The following is a 17503-nucleotide window of genomic DNA, read 5'->3' as shown; positions in this document are numbered from 1 at the left end:
CTACAAGAAAGAGGCACAACACCTAGAGGAACTCTTTGGATTTTGGAGACAAAACATTCTTCATTTGGGTGTTTCTGTGACCAATTTACTGAGTGACTCAAGAAGCTGCTGGCTTTGAATGAGGCCCAGAACAAAAGAATGTTTCACAACATGTCCAGGCTATGATGCAGGCTACTCTGTCATGTGGGCCATATGATCTTGCATATTCAATGGTCCTTAAAGTATCAGTGGCAGGTATAGGTGCTGTTTAGAGGCATTGGGAGGCCCTTATAGGCTAATCACAGTGCTGGACTTTAAATTTTTGAAGAAAAAACTGCAATCATCCACAGGTATCTATTCACCATTTGAGAAATTACTCTTGACCTGTTATGGGGCTTTAGTAGAGACCAAATATTTGACCATGAGCCACCAAGTTACTGTGCAAACTGAGCTGCTTATAATGAATTAGGAGTTATCTGTTTCACGAAGCTATGAAGTTGTACTTGCAAAACCATACTTCATCAACAAATGGAAGTGGTATACACATGATCAGGTCTAGACAGGCCCTAAAAACACAGATAAGTTACATGAATAAATGGATCAAGCCCCCATGTTCTTCACTTCTGTTACATGGTCTTCTCTCTCCCGATATGCACCTATGACCTTATGTGGAGGCAAGTCTGAGCTAAAGCTCCTTCGGTAATAGAGTACGCACTCTTCCAGATACAACCCATTTTATTTACGCAGCACTTAGATTTTTAGAAAAGTATTATTTATATTCAACATCTTCCACCTATGTCTTATGTTCTTTTAATCCATCCCTCTGTTTTCTGCCTCCTTCAGAAATTCAGATTAGCTTGAATATTTTTGACACATAATAGACATGCTTAGTCTCATACTTTTGGAGATATATACTGAGCAATTGTGAGAACATCTGCATTTTGTGTTATGATTTTTTCTTAAGAATATATTCATTTATGTGATGTGCTAGTACTGAAAAGAATTTTATAATTAAGAGAGATGGGATAGGGTTGGCAGAATAAGAAGACAGAGGACAATGAACATTCCAGTTAATTTTTGGAGAGCATTCAATTAATTCCAGTACTTTTAAGTAAGGAAGGCCTTGTATTTCATTTTCTGCTTACTCTCATTAGCATCTGAGGAAGATGGAAGTACAGTTGAGGTTTTGGTGAGGGATGATTAAGAACGGAAAAGGTGGCATGCAAAGAAAAAAACCCAGAAAAACCTTCCTTGTTCATTTTTTCTGCACTCAAATTCTAGAGAAAATTTTTCAAGCTGTTAATGGACCACAAGACCAAGGACATGTCTATGTTTACATAAAGGTTAATGCTTCAACCTGACCAAATCTGTGATTTATAAAATGCATTGTCTATTTGCCCTTACACATACTATTTCTTTTACCTGGAATGCTTGCCAAAGATCAGTTAAGTTTGTTCCCAAGCCTAATTATGCTAATTGCATTATTTACCTTTATTTTGTAATTCAAGTAAATATTGCATACATTAATAAAATTTCAGTTGAATAGAAAAACATTGTTTCTATGAAAATTAACTTAAATGCCTTGAAAGATAAACTCACTTCACAAAATAGTTATTATGAAGTGTTTCACACAAAATCATTAAAAGAAGAAAGAGCCAAATAACATCCCTAAAGGTTATAAAAACATTCCCAAAACTTAGGTTCATGGAACAAATAAAAACTCTAACCTATTTCAAAAGGAGCCAAACAATATTAAGAACATGATACAAGATATGGAAAACAACAACCCACTGTAAATTAGAATTATATAACTCTGAGAAACTAAGTGACAGAATTCAGGGAAGAATTAGAGATAAATTTAAAAATTTCAGGATGGGGGGAGCTACAATGGAGGCATAGTAGGAGGACCCTAGATTTGCTCCTTTCCTTGAACACAGCTAGATGACTATCAAATCATTCTGAATATCCAAGAAAGTGATCTAATAGAACAAACTGCACAACTAAAGGGAGACAAGAGGCCACATAGAGGAAGGTAGAAAGTGCAGACACACGGATTGGGGGAGAAACAGATTGTGGGTTCTGTGGAGATTGGGATCCCTGGTCACAGATGAGACAGTGGAGTGCACAAGAATAGCACAAGTAGGACATTTCTTCAAAGACACTGGCTAGGAAAATGAGACGTGTTGATTTTCATGAGTTTTTGCAACCAGCAGGACTTGAAGATAAGTTTTAGATGTCCACAGGTTTGGTCAGTATAGACACTTGGGGTGCTGCCCTGCTCCTTGAGAGAAAGGAGGCAGGCAATCCTGGAGCAAATGATACCATCTAAGGATTCCTTAGGCACGTGGGGAGAGGCTATTTACTCTTCTTGGAGTACATCTGTGAGAGGTAGCATTGCCTCTCCAGGGACAAAAGAGCCGGCTGTTGCCATTTCCTTACCCCATCCTTCAGCATAAACCAACTTCAGTAAACAGCACAGCACCAACACTGGAAGTATAACCTGCTTACATCAAGTCCCACCAACCTGAATTATACTAGCACTGCTTTTCTCAAGGAAGTGTACCTAAGAACTAGCAAAAGAGCCAGTTCCCCAGAAGACCAGCAGAAATCTCTGCAGGCACCACACGTACTGAATATGGAGTTCTGCAAGGCTTCAGTTCTAGTGGAAGTAGCATCACATCACATTTAACAAGTTGATCAGAGCAGACCTAGTTAAAACTTGCCGCACTCTGACCAAGGTCCAAACAATGCCCACTGCAGGCAAGGAGACCCTCTTCAAGTGAGTGGCCTGAAGGATAGAAGAGCTAAAACACAGCAGCAGAGCACACACAGCACACATGAGAGACACTCCCTGAAGCACCAGGTCCTGGACACTATCTGACTTCTTCATAAAGCCATTACTCTCAGGAACAGAAAACATAACAAGCTTTTCTAACACAGAGAAGAGTACAGAGACTTAGACAAAATGCCAGGATGGAGGAATTCATCCCCAAAGAAAGACCAAGAGAAGGTCATGACTAGAGATCTAATCAGAACAGATGTAAGTAATATTCCTGATGGAGAATTTCAAACAACAACCATAAGGATACTCACTGGGCGTGAGAAAAGCATGGAAGACATAAAGGAGACCACTACTGCAGAGATAAGTGACCTAAAAAAAAATCAGGTGGAAACTAAAAATACAGTAACTGAGATATGAAACAGACTGAATGTGGTGAGCACTGGGTGTTATATGCAACTGTAAATTATGGAACTCTACATCTGAAACTAATGATGTACTATATGTTGGCTAATTGAACTTAAATTTAAAAAAGAAACAGACTGGTTGTAATGATCACAAGGATGAAAGAAGCAGAAGAATGAATAAGTTATATAAAAGCAGAATTATGGAAAATAATTAAGCTAAACAAAAGAGAGAAAGAATGATGGATCATGAGAATAGACTTAGGGAATTCAGCAACTCTGTCAAATGTAACATTTGTATCATAGGTGTCCCAAAAAAAAGAAGAGAGAGGAAGGGGGACAGAAGGTTTATTTGAGGAAATAATAGCTGAAAACTTCCTTAACATGGAAAGGAAACAGATATCCACAACAAGGAGGCACAGAGAACTCCCATTAAAAAAAAAAAAAGCAAAGTAACACCAAGACACATTGTAGTTAAATTTGCAAAATATAGTGATAAAGAAAAACTCCTAAAACCAGCAAAAGAAGTCCCTAACCCACCATTTAAGAACCATAAGGTTTGCTGCAATTCTCTCCACAGAAACTTGGCAAGCCAGAAGCCAGTGGCATGACATAATCAACGTGCCAAATGGGAAAAAAATCTGCAACCAAGGATATTCTACCCACCAAGGCTACCATTCAGAATAGAATAAGAGAGACTTTCCCAGACAAACAAAAACTAAAGAAGTTCATGGTCACTAGAGAAGCCCTGCAAGAAATATTAAAGGGGACTCTTTGTGTGGGAAGGAAAGACAAAAAGAGACAAAGACTAGAAAAGAAGAGAAAACCTCAAGAAAGAACAAGAACCAGTAACAAGATGACACTAAATACAATCTATCAATAATTACTGAAAGGATAAAAAAACAAGACCTGTCTAAATTCTTCCTACAAGAGACACATATGAGACCTAAAGAGAGCTGCATATTGAAAGTGAGGTGACAGACAAATATCTATCATCCAAATGGATGTCAAAAGAAAGCAAGGGTAGGGGCGCCTGGGTGGCACAGCGGTTAAAGCGTCTGCCTTCAGCTCAGGGTGTGATCCCGGCGTTCTGGGTTCGAGCCCCATGTCAGGCTCCTCCTCTAGGAGCCTGCTTCTTCCTCTCCCACTCCCCCTGCTTGTGTTCCCTCTCTCGCTGGCTGTCTCTGTCTCTGTCAAATAAATAAAAATAAAAAATCTTTAAAAAAAAAAAAAGAAAGCAAGGGTAGCAATATTTATATCAGACAAGCTAGATGGTTAACCAAACACTGTAGCAAGAGATGAAGAAGGGCACTATATCATAATAAAGGGGACTATCCAAAGAGATCTAACAATTGCAAATATTTATGCCCCCAACATAGGAGCACCAAAATATATAAAACAATAACAAACATAAAAAAACTCATTGATACTGAAACAATAATAGTAGGGGACTTTAACACTCCACTTACATCAGTGGACATTATCTAAGCAGATCAACAAGGAAACAATAGCTTTGAATGACACACTGGACCAGATAGACTTAACAGATATATTCAGAACAATTCATCCCAAAGCAACAGAATATGCATTCTTTTCAAGTGCACGTGGGATATTCCACAGAATAGATCACATACTATGCCACAAATCATGCCTCAAAGAGTACAAGAAGATTGAAGTCATACCATGCATATTTTCTGACCACAACACTATGAAGCTTGAAGTCAACCACAAGAACAAATTTGAAAAGACCACAAATACATGGAAGCTAAACAACATGCTACTAAACAATGAATGGGCCAACCAGAAAATTAAAGAAAAAAAGTACATGGAAACAAAAGAAAATGAAAACACAATTATCCAAAACTTTTGGGATACTGCAAAAGTGGTCATAATAGGAAAGTATGTAGCAATACAAGCTTACCTCGAGAAGCAAGAAAAATTTGGAAGAGACAACCTAGCCTTACACCTGAAGGAGCTAGAAAAAGAAAAAAACAAAGCTTAAAACCAGGAAAAGAAAGGAAAAAAATAAAAATTAGAGCAGAAATAAATGATATAGAAACAAAAACACAGTAGAACATATCAACGCAACCAGGAGTTGGTTCTTTGAAAGAATTAATAAAATTGCTAAACTTCTACCCAGACTTTTCAAAAAAAAAAAAGAGAGAGAGAGAGAAAGGACCTAAATAAATAAAATCAAACATGAAGGAGGAGAAATAACAACAAACACCACAGAAATACAAACTATTATAAGAGAATATTATGAAAAATTATATACCAAAAATTGGAAAATCTGGAAGAAATGGATAAATTCCTTGAAACATATAAACTATCAAAACTGAAACAGGAAGAAATAGAAAACTTGAACAGACTGATAACCAGCAAATAAATTGAAGCAGTAATAAAAAATGTCCCAACAACCAAAAGTCCAGAACCAGATGGTTTTAGTGGTGAATTATACCAAACATTTAAAGAAAAATTAATACCTATTCTTGTCAAACTATTCTAAACATAGAAATGGAAGGAAAATGTTCCAAGTCATTCTATGAGACCTGATTCCAAAAAACAGATAAAGACTCCACTACAAAAGAGAAAATACAAGCGAATATCCCTGATGAACACAGATGCAAAAATTCTCAACAAAATACTAGCAGAGTGAATCTAACAATACATTAAAAGAATCATTCACCATAATTAAGTGGAATTTATTCCTGGCCTGCAAGGGTGGTTCAGTATTCATAGATCAATCCACATGATATGTCACATTAATAAAAGAAAGGATAAGAACCATATGATCCTCTCAATAGATGCCAAAAAAGCATTTGACAAAGTACAGCATCCATCCATGATAAAAACACTCAGAAAGTAGAGATAGAGGGAACATACCTCAACATTATAAAACCCATGTATGAAAAACCCATAGCTAATATCATCCTCAATGGGGAAAAACAGAATTTTCCTCTAGAGTCAGGAACAAGACAAGGATGTCCACTCTCACCTCTGTAATTTAACTTAGTACTGCATGTCCTAGCCTCAGTAATCAAAAAGCAAAAATAAATCAAGTGTATCCAAATCAACAAGGAAGAACTCAAACTTTCACTATTTGCAGACTACATGATACTCTATATAGAAAACACAAGACTGTACCAAAACATTCCTAGAACTGATACAATTTCAGTAAAGTTGCAGGATACAAAGTCAACATCTAGAAATCTGTTGCATTTCTATACACCAATAAAGAAGCATCAGACAGAGAAATCAAGGACGCAATCCCATTTACAATTGCACTGAAAACCATAAGATGCCTGGGAAGAAACCTCATAAAAGATGAAAGACCTGTACTCTGAATACTATAAAACCTGATGAAAAAATTGACAACACAAATAAATGGAAAAACTTCCCATGCTCATGTACTGAAAGAACAAATATTGTTAAAATTATTATCCAAAGCAATCTACACATTTAATGCAATCCCTATCAAAATATCAACAGCATTTTTCACAGAACTAGAACAGACAATCCTAAAATTTGTGTGGAACAACAAAGGATCCAGACTAGCCAAAGCAATCTTGGAATAGAAAAGCAAAGCTGGTGGCATCAAATTTCAGGACTTCAAGTTATATTAAAAAGCTATAGTACTGGCAGAAAAAGAGACACATAAATCAGTGGAACAGAATAGAACACCCAGAAATGAACCTGCAACCAAATGGTCAAATAATCTTTAATGAAGCTGGAATGAATATTCCATGGGGAAAAAAAAAGATAGTCTCTTCAACAAATGGTGTTGGGAAAACTGACAGCAACATGCAAAAAGAATGAACCTGGACCACTTTCTTACACCGTATAGAAATATAAACTCAAAATATATTAAAGTCTTAAATGTGAGCCCAGAAACCATCAAAATCCTAGAGGAGAACACAGGCAGTAACATCTTTGACAGTGCCATATCAACTTCTTACTAAATATGTCTTTGAGACAAGGGAAACAAAAGCAAAAATGAACTATTGGGACTTTGCCAAGATAAAAAGCTTCTGCACAACAAAGGAAACAATCAACAAAACTAAAAGGCAGCCTTTGGAATGGGAGAAGATATTTGCAATTGGCATATCTGATAAAGAGTTAGTATCCAAAATATATCAAGAACTTATCAAGCACAACATCCCCAAAGAAACAAGTAATCCAGTTAAAAAATGGGTACAAGACATGAATAGACATTTTTCCAAAGAAGACATACAGATGGCTAACAGACACATGAAAAGCTGCTCAATATCACTCTTCCTCAGGGGAATACAAATAAAAACTACAGTGAGTTATCACCTCACACCAGTCAGAATGGCTAAACTTAACAATGCAAGAAAAAACAGTTGTCGGTGAGGATGCAAAGAGAGGGGAACCCTCTTATACTGTTGGTGGGAATACAAACTGGTTCAGCCACTCTAGGAAAAAGTATGGAGATTCCTCAAAAAGTTAAAGATAGAACTACCCTGTGATCCAACAATTGCACTACTAGGATACAAAAGGCTACAAAAATACTGGTTTGAAAGGATACATGTACCCCAATGTTTATAACAGCATTATCAAGTATAGCCAAATTATGGAAAGAGCCCAGATGTCCATCAGCTGATAAATGGGTAAAGAAGATGTGTATGTGTGGGGCGCCTGGGTGGCACAGCGGTTAAGCGTCTGCCTTCGGCTCAGGGCGTGATCCCGGCATTCTGGGATCGAGTCCCACATCAGGCTCCTCTGCTATGAGCCTGCTTCTTCCTCTCCCACTCCCCTGCTTGTGTTTGTTCCCTCTCTCGCTGGCTGTCTCTATCTCTGTCGAATAAATAAATAAAATCTTAAAAAAAAAAGAAGATGTGTATGTGTATATATACATATATTATATGTAATAAACATATACAATGGAATATTACTCAGTCATAAAAAAGAATGAAATGCCATTTACAACAACATGGATGGAGCTAGAGAGTATTACATTAAGCAAACTAAGTCAGTCAGAGAAAGACAAATACCATATGACTTAACTCATATGTGTAATTTAAGAAAAAAAAACAAATGAACATAGGTGAAACAAAAGAGAGGCAAACCAGGAAAGACTCTTAACTATGCAGAACAAACTTAGAGTTAGCAGAGGGGAGGTGGGTGGGGGGGTCAGTTAATTAGGTGACAGGTATTAAGGAAGGCACTTGTGATGAGCACTCAGTGTTCTAAGTGATGAATCACTTAACTGTACACCTTAAAGTAATATTTCACTGTATGTTAACTAACTGGGATTTAAATGGAAACCTGAAAAGGAAAATAAATAAATAAAAATCATTTCAGGGTGAAAGATTAAATTAGAAAAAAAAACACAACATTAAAGGTGATAGATTATGCATTGTGAGAAAGAGAATGTAAATACAAGGGTAATTTTGAAAACAAACAACATGAAAAGAGATGAAAAGAACACAAGATAACATAAAACTAAAGACAGGAAAAGAAGAACCAACATACAGAGAATAGGATCTTTTAGATAATGTTCCAGTATTCCAGAGGCAAAGAATAAATCCTAAAAACTATATTTCAAGAAGACTTTCCTAAAATGAAAAAAACAAACTATATATTAAAATAACATGAAATAAATAAAAACATAAGCCCAGATTTATCAACATCAAGAGGTATTGTATTCTTTTAGAATTATTTGACTATCAAGGAAATAGAAATTTCCAAATTTCTGTGGGTATCTAGACCAGTGGTTCTTAACCAGTGTCAGTTTTGCCCCCAGGAGACATTTGGCAGTGTTGGAGACATTTGTGATTGTCACAGCTGGACTTCTACTGGCATATATTGGGTTAGAAACCAGGAATGCTGCTAAATACCCTGCAGTTCACTGTAGAACATTCCCCACATTAAAAAAAAAAAAAAGTTATCCAGCTCCAAATGTCCACATTGCTGAGCTAGAGAAACCCTGGTCTAGTCAAAAACAGCAAGTGACTTATAAAACAAGGAAAATTGAATAATAATCAGGCTTTTCAATAGCAGTAGCCTTTCAAACAGCATCTTCTTTGAGGTAGAAGAAAATGAAAAGATATATTAAAGATATTCAAATATAATGTGAGCCCAGTATTTCCTACCCAGCAAAATTGGCTTGCAAGTATAAAGGGCACATTTATCAAGATGCAAAATCTTAGTGTATTATTCCTATTATTTCTTCTTGAGGAATCTACTAGAAAGCAATCTTCAGACAACAAAAATATCTACAAATACAGTCATATATGGACAGTTGGTTAACATTAAATACATAGAACATATTGGGGCACCTGGGTGGCTCAATCATGTAAGCGTCTGACTCTTGATTTCACCTCAGGTCATGATCTCAGGGTTGTGAGGTCAAGCCCCACATCGGACTCCATGCTGGGCATGGAACCTGCTTAAGATTCTCCCCCTCCCTTTCCCTCTGCCTGTCCCCCACCTCTCCCTCTCTAAATAAAACCCCTATAGAATATATAGTTATTGTAGAACCAATACCAAGTTAAGTTTAAAATAAAGAAAATATAGAATTCAATGGCTATCTGATCAAGCAGTTTAGAAATAGTACAACTACTTTTAAAGGGAAAGAATGGATTTTTGGTGTAAAAAAAAGTTCATGCTGATATTTTAAAAAACAGAAAATTAATTTTTGTCTTTCATAGAATAGTAAATCATCTTGAAAACTAGTAAATAAAGGAGTATAATCAAGCATTTTTGCTGTATTTCCTATTTGAACTGTACCACTGAAATGTAAAAAAATTCTTCATTTCTTACACGGAGTACTTTTATGTAGAAGCATCTACATAATTAGAATTAGAATAAACCATTTTGTAGCCCCCAATAGATTAATGAAGCTAGGTTTTGAACCTCAATAGCTGCTAACATTACAATAAGATATTATATGCATTCTAAGGAAAGAATGCAGTACCATCTATAGGTTTGCTAAAGGCATTGAAGATGAATTAGGTCAAGCCTCTGAATCCAGCTACCAATTTGTAGGCAACACAGACAAGAGAAAGACATGCAGAACTCCACCAGACTGTAGGAAACTCTACAGGTCAAATAGTCCAAGTTCTTCAAAGTGTAAACTGAAAAAAAAAAAAAAAAAAAAAAACAACCAAGGGAACTGAGTGGAATTGATTTAAAAAAAAATAAAAGGAATTGAGTTGAATCTACATGGAAACATGTAGATTAAAAGAGACATAAAAAGTATAGTATTTTTAAATGGACAAGCTTAAACTACAGTTTTACTTGCACATTCATAAATTCTGGCCAGTATACAACCAGCACTTTCTTCATTGAGGAAAAAATTACTGTCAAATCTCACTAGTCATAAATTTCATTCATTTAGTCACTGTTATATGTGTTTCTCCAAACCCATATTTAGAAAAATTTCTTCTTTAGAAAAAGTTAATGGCCTTAATGCAAGAGATAATAGCTTTAAAAAGTAATTTTTCCAGCAGAAAGATAATACATTTACCTCAACTTCTGGATCCACAACTAATTTCCTTGTGTTAAAGTTTTATACTTAAAGGAAAATATTATGTAATATAGGCCTAGTAAAAACTGTAATGTTCATAAAATATGAAAATAAGGAAAGTCATAATAATACAAAATTAAAATTATCACTCCATTTTGGTAGTTAAACAAAGCTACCAATCTGACAAAATCGTATAAAGCCATAGGGAAACATATATGTGCACACACACACAAACACACACCCACAAGTGTATGCTTAATTAGTGAAATAAGAGTACCAATGTCAATTAAAGGTTTTTATATTGCACTGTATTTCTGTGAGATGCTGGTATGGGGCAGAGGCCTCATAAAACTTTCCTACGCATTTCTTTGCAACCTTCTGTGAATCTATAACTAATTCAAAATAAAAATATAATGCATAAAATTCCTAGAAGGAAATATAGGCAGTGATCTCTGACATCAGTAATGGAAACAAATTTTTAGGTATGTCTCCTTTGTCAAGGGAAATCAGCAAAATTGAGCTATTGGAACTACACCAAAGTAAAAGGCTTTTGCAAAGAAAAATAAAACATCAATGAAACAAAAAGACAACCTTCTAAATAGGAGAAGATATTTCCAAATGGTGTATCTGATAAGGAATTACTATGCAAAATATATAAAGAACTTACACAACTCAACACCAAAATAATAATAATGATAATAATGATAAATGAAAAAAAATATGCAGAGGACTCAGTTTCCAAAGGAGACATCCAGATGGCCAACAGACATATGAAAAGATGCTCAACATCACTAAACTTTAGTTAATTGAAAATCAAAACAGCAATAAGTTATCATCTCACACTTCTCAGAATGGCTAGAACTAAACACACAAGAAATAACAAGTGCTGGTGAGAATGTGGAGAAGAAGGAACATTCATGCACTGTTGGTGGGAGTACAACCTGACAACCACTGTGAAAAACAGTATGGAGTTTCCCCAAAATTATTAATAATAGAAGTACCATATGATTCAGTAATCCCACTACTAGGTATTTACCCAAAGAAAACTAAAATACTAATCCCAAAAGATAATGCATCCCTATGTTTATTGCAGCATTATTTACAATAGCAAAGATATGGAAGCAACCCAAGTGTCCATCCACAGATGAGTGGATAAAGAAAATATGGTGTGTGTGTGTGTGTGTGTGTGTGTGTGTGTGTGTAAGGGATTATTACTCAGCCATAAAAAAGAATAAAATCTTGCCATTTGCAACAACATGGATGGATCTAGATGCTAGAGTGTTAAGTGAAATAAGTCAGTCAGAGAAAGACAAATACCATATAATTTCATTCATACATCAAATTTAAGAAACAAACAAACAAAAAATAACAAAGACCAAACAAAAAGACTCTTAAATAAAAAGAACGAACTAGTGGTTGCCAGAGGGGAGATGGATGGGAGGATGATTGAAATAGGTGAAGAGGATCAAGTACACTTATCTTGAGCACTGAGTAATGTATAGAATTGCCGAATCATTGTATTGCACACCTGGAATTAATATAACATTTAATGACAATTATTCCTGAATAAAATGTTTTTGGAGTCAATTCAATGTGAAATTCAGAGCTTATTGACTACCAAATTTACTAATACTAATTAAAAAAATAAGTTCTAGAAGTTGGCAAGGGGAATTTTGGATGTTACTAAAACAACTGAATGTGTTTTCCTTCCATGGTCACAAAGACTGATAGTGAATAGATGCTTAAGCAGAAAAGCATTTTCCAGGGAGTAGTAGAAAAATGCATTTAACAAGGACAACAAAAGAAGTGTATACTGAAGAAGAAATGAGCACAACGCAACCTTGAAAAACACACCATCAATGAAGTCAAACAATACAAAGAAATTTTAAAAGGGTATTTTTGTAGCTATTTTTTCTTAGTTTCCACAAAACATACAGCAGTTTAATGGTCAAGTTTAGACCATAAAATTGTCAATTATGCCATATGAAAACAGTTTAACTTCTTTCTAGGTATGTTTCTTGAAGTAAGGGAAACAAAACCAAAAATAAACCATTGGGATTTCATCAAAATAAAAAGCTTCTGCACAGCAAAGTAAACAATCAACAAAAGAAGAAGGCAACCTACAGAATGGGTGAGATATTTGCAAATGACATAACTGATAAATGGTTAGTATTCAAAATATAGAAACAACTTATACGATTCAACAACCCCAAAAATGAACAATCCAATTAAAAATGGGCAGAAGGGGCACCTGGGTCACTCAGTCAGTTAAGTGTCTGCCTTCAGCTCAGGTCATGATCCCAGGCTCCTGGGATTGAGCCCCACGTTGGGCTCCCTGCTCCTTGGGGAGCCTGCTTCTCCCTCTCCCTGCTCATGCTTTCTCTCTCATTCTCTCTCTCTCTCTCAAAGAAATAAATAATTTTTTAAAAAATGGGCAGAAGACATGAATAGACATTTTTCCAAAGAAGACATACAGATGGACACATGACAAGATGTGCAACATTACTCATCAGCACAAAAATGCAAATCAAAGCTACAATGAGGTATCACCCCACACATATCCTAATAGCTAAAATCAACAACACAGGAAACAAGAGATGCTGGTGAGGATGTGGAGAAAGGGGAACCCTCTTGCACTATTGATGGGAATGCAAACTGGTGCAGCCACTCTGGAAAAAAAGTATGGAGTTTGCTCAAAAAGTTAAAAATAGAAGTATTCTAAGTTACAGCAATCACACTACTAGGTATTTACCCAAAGAATACAAAAACACTAAATCAGAGGGATAAATGCACCCTGATGTTTATAGAAGCATTATCTCCAACAGCCAAATTATGGAAACAGCCCAAGTGTCCATTGACTGATGAATGGATAAAGAATCTATGTTATATATATATACACATAATGGAATATTACTCAGCCATAAAATGAATGTAGTCCTTCCGTGTGCAATGTCAATGGAGCTAGAGAGTATTATGCTAAGTGAAATAAGTCATTTGGATAAAAACAAATACCATATGATTTCATTCTTATGTGGAATTTAAAAAACAAAACAAATGAGCAAAGGGAAAAAAGAGAGAGGCAAACCAGAAAACAGACCCTTAACTGTAGAGGACACACTGATGGTTACCAGAGAGGAGGTAGGTGGGGGAATGGGTAAAATAGGTAATGGGGATTGAGGAGTGCACTTGTGATGAGTACCAGGTATTTTGTGAGTGTTGAAGCACTATATTGTACACCTAAAACTAATACTACACTGTATGAACTAATTGGAATTTAAATAAAAAAAAAACAGCCAAAATAGCATATTATTGCTTTAATATCCTTGCATTAAAGTAAGTGAATTTGTTACTGTTGATATTCTATGCAAGCCATCTGGCCCAAGTAAAAGGTTGAAGAAATCACACCTATTTCTGAGTCCATTGTGTTTTTCTGTGATTAGCTTGGCTTCTGGCCAAGATGGTAACAGAGACCAGGTTTACTTTCCCACCAGTAATAATAAAATATTGGGCAATATGTATAGATATAGGTAAATATAAACATCAGCTTTTAATTCACTAGGCATTAGAAAAGGAAGGACCAATTGCTAAGAGATGGTGAAAAATGAAGTGAACCCAACAAATGCCTCATCTTACTACATTGAGAGAGTTTCAAGGCCACAGCATAAGGAGTGGGAACCAAGGAGACCTCAGGAGATTTACTGAGTTGAATAAACAAACATGAGAGGGTAAGAATCTGAAGTAGCCATAGTTCAGAGAGCAGAGGTTGGAGATACAAGTATTCTTTTTTGTTGTTTTTGCTTTAAATTATTATTTAAATTCTAGTTAATTTATAATGTAATATAGGTTTCAGAAGAATTTAGTGATGTATCACTTACATATAACACCCAGTGATCATCATAACAAGTGCCCTCCTTACTTCCCATCACCCATGTAGCCCATCCCCCACACAATGCCTTCCATTAACCCTCAGTTTGTTCTCTATAGTTGAGTCTCTTATAGTTTCTTCCCTCTCTGTTTTTTCTCCTCCCTATATGTTCATCTGTTTTGTTTCTTAATTCCACATGCTTGAAATCATGTGGTATTTGTTTTTCTCTGACTTATTTCATTTAGCATAATACATTCTAGTTCCAACCATGTCCTTGCAAAAAGCAAGATTTCATTCTTTTTCATGGCTGAGTAATATTCCATTACATACATATCTTTATCCATTCATCAGTCAATGGACATTTAGGCTCTTTCCATAGTTTAGCTCCTGTAGATAATTCTGGTATAAACATCAGGGTACATGAGCCCCTTTGAATCTGTATTTTTGTATCCTTTCTGTTAATACCTAGTAGTGAAATTGCTGGGTCATAGGTAGCTCTATTTATAATGTCTTGAGGGACCTCCATACTGTTTTCCAGAGTGGCTGTACCAGGTTGCGTTTCCACCAACAGTGTAAGAGATTCCCCTTTCTCTGAATCCTCACCAACATCTATTGTTTCCTGAGCTGTTAATTTTAGCCATTCTGACAGGTGTGAGGTGATAGCTCATTGTGGTTTTGATTTGTATTTCCCTGATGAAGAGTGATGTTGAGCACCTTTTCATGTGTCTGTTAGCCATCTGTAAGTCCTCCTTGGAAAAATGTTTTCTCATGTCTTCTGCCCATTTCTTAACTGGATTATTTGTTTTTGGGTATTGAGTTTGATAAGTTTTTAAAGATTTTGGATACTAACCCTTTATCTGATATGACTTTTGCAAATATCTTCTCCCACTCCATAGGTTGCCTTTTAGTTTTGTTGATTGTTTCCCTTGCTGTGTAGAAACTTTTTATCTTGATGAAGTCCCAATTGTTCATTTTTGCTTTTGTTTCCCTTGCCTCAGGACACATGTCTAGTAAGAAGTTGTTATGGCAGAGGTCAAAGAAGTTGCTGCCTGTATTCTCTAGGATTTAGATGGTCTCCTGTCTCATATTTACACATATCATCCATTTTGAATTTATTTTTTGTTATGGTGTAAGAAACTGATCCAGTTTCATTCTTCTGCATGCTGCTCTCCAGTTTTCCCAGCACCGTTTGTTGAAGAGACTGCCTTTTTTTTTTTTTACCATTGGATATTCTTTCCTGTTTTGTTGAAGCTTAGTTGACCACAGAGTTGTGTGTCCATTTCTGGGTTTTCTACTCTGTTCCATTGATCTATGTGTCTGTTTTTAAGGCAGTTCTATATGGTCTTGATGACTACAGCTGTGTAATATTGCTTGAAGTCCAGAATCATGGTGCCTCCCACTCTGCTTTTCTTTTTAAGATTGTTTTGACCATTCTGGGCTTTTGTGGTTCCATACAAATTTTAGGATTGTTTGTTCTAGCTTTGTGAAAAAATGCTATTGGTATTTTGATAGGGATTATATTAAATATGTAGATTGCTTTGGGTAGTATAAACATTTAACAAAGTTCGTTCTTCTAATTAATGAGCAAGGAATTTTTTTTTTGTTTCTTTGTGTCAACTTCAATTTCTTTCATAAGTGTTCTAAGTTTTCAGAGTACAAGTCTTTTGCCTCTTTGGTTCGGTTTATTCCTAGGTATTTTATTGTTTTTTGGTGCAATTGTAAATGGGATTGGTTCCTTGATTTCTCTTTCTGCTACTGCAGTATTGGTATAGAGAAATGCAACTCTTTTCTGTACATTGATTTTGTACCCTGCATCCTTGCTGAATTCATGTATTAGTTCTAGCAATTTTTTTTGGTGGAGTCTTTCAGGTTTTCTACATAGAGTATCATGTTCTCTGCAGATAGTGAAAGTTTGACTTCTTCCTTCCTGATTTGGATGTCTTTTATTGCTTTTTGTTGTCTGTTTGCTGTGGCTAGGACTTCCAGTAGTATGTTAAATAACAGTGATGAGAGTGGACATCCCTGTCTTGTTCCTGACCATAGAGGAAAATCTCTAAGTTTTTCCCCATTGAAGATGATATTAGCTTTGGGTCTTTTGGATACAGCCTTTATGATGTTGAGGTATGTTCCATCTATACCTACATTGTTGAGGGTTTTTATCAAAAATGGATGCTACATTTTGTCAGAAGCTTTTTCTTTTTCTTTTTTTTTAAAGATTTTATTTCTTTATTTGACAGAGAGAGCGTGCGCGCATAAGCAGGGGGAGTAGTAGGCAGAGGGAGAGGGAGAGAGGGAAAACCAGGCTGAAGGAGCAGGGAGCCCAATATAGGGCATGATCCCAGGACTCTGGGATCATGTCCTGAGCCAAAGGCAGACGCTTAATGACTGAGCCACCCATGCGCCCCAGATGCTTTTTCTGCATCTATTGAGAGGGTCATATGATTCTTACCCTATCTTTTTTAATGTGGTGTATCACATTGATTGATTTGTGAATATCAAACTACCCCTGTTGCCCAGGAATAAATCCCACTTAATGGTGGTGAATAATTCTTTTCATGTGCTTTTTAATTCATTCTGCTATATCTGGTTGAGGATTTTTGCATTCACGTTCATCAGGGATATTGGCCTGTAATTTGCCTTTTAAGTGGGGTCTTTGGTTTTGAAGGAGGATCTTGTCTGGCCTTGTAGAAAGAGTTTGGAAGTTTTCCTCCCATATCTATTTTTTGGGTCAATTTGAGAAGAATAAGCATTAACTCTTCTTAAAATGTTTGGTAGAATTCTACTGGGAAGCTATCTGGCCCTGCACTTTTGTTTATTGGGAGATTTTTTATTACTGATTTGATTTCTTTGCTGATTATGAGTCTGTTCAAATTTTTTATTTCTTCTTGTTCCAGCTTTTGTAGTTTGTATGTTTCTAGGAATTTCTCCATTTCTTCTAGACTGCCCAGTTTGTTGGCATATAATTTTTCATAATATTGTGTTATAAT

This window comes from Ursus arctos, chromosome X (genome assembly GCF_023065955.2).
Source record: "Ursus arctos isolate Adak ecotype North America chromosome X, UrsArc2.0, whole genome shotgun sequence".
Classification (NCBI taxonomy): Eukaryota; Metazoa; Chordata; class Mammalia; order Carnivora; family Ursidae; genus Ursus; species Ursus arctos.
Note: the sequence above shows the minus strand (reverse complement) of the source record.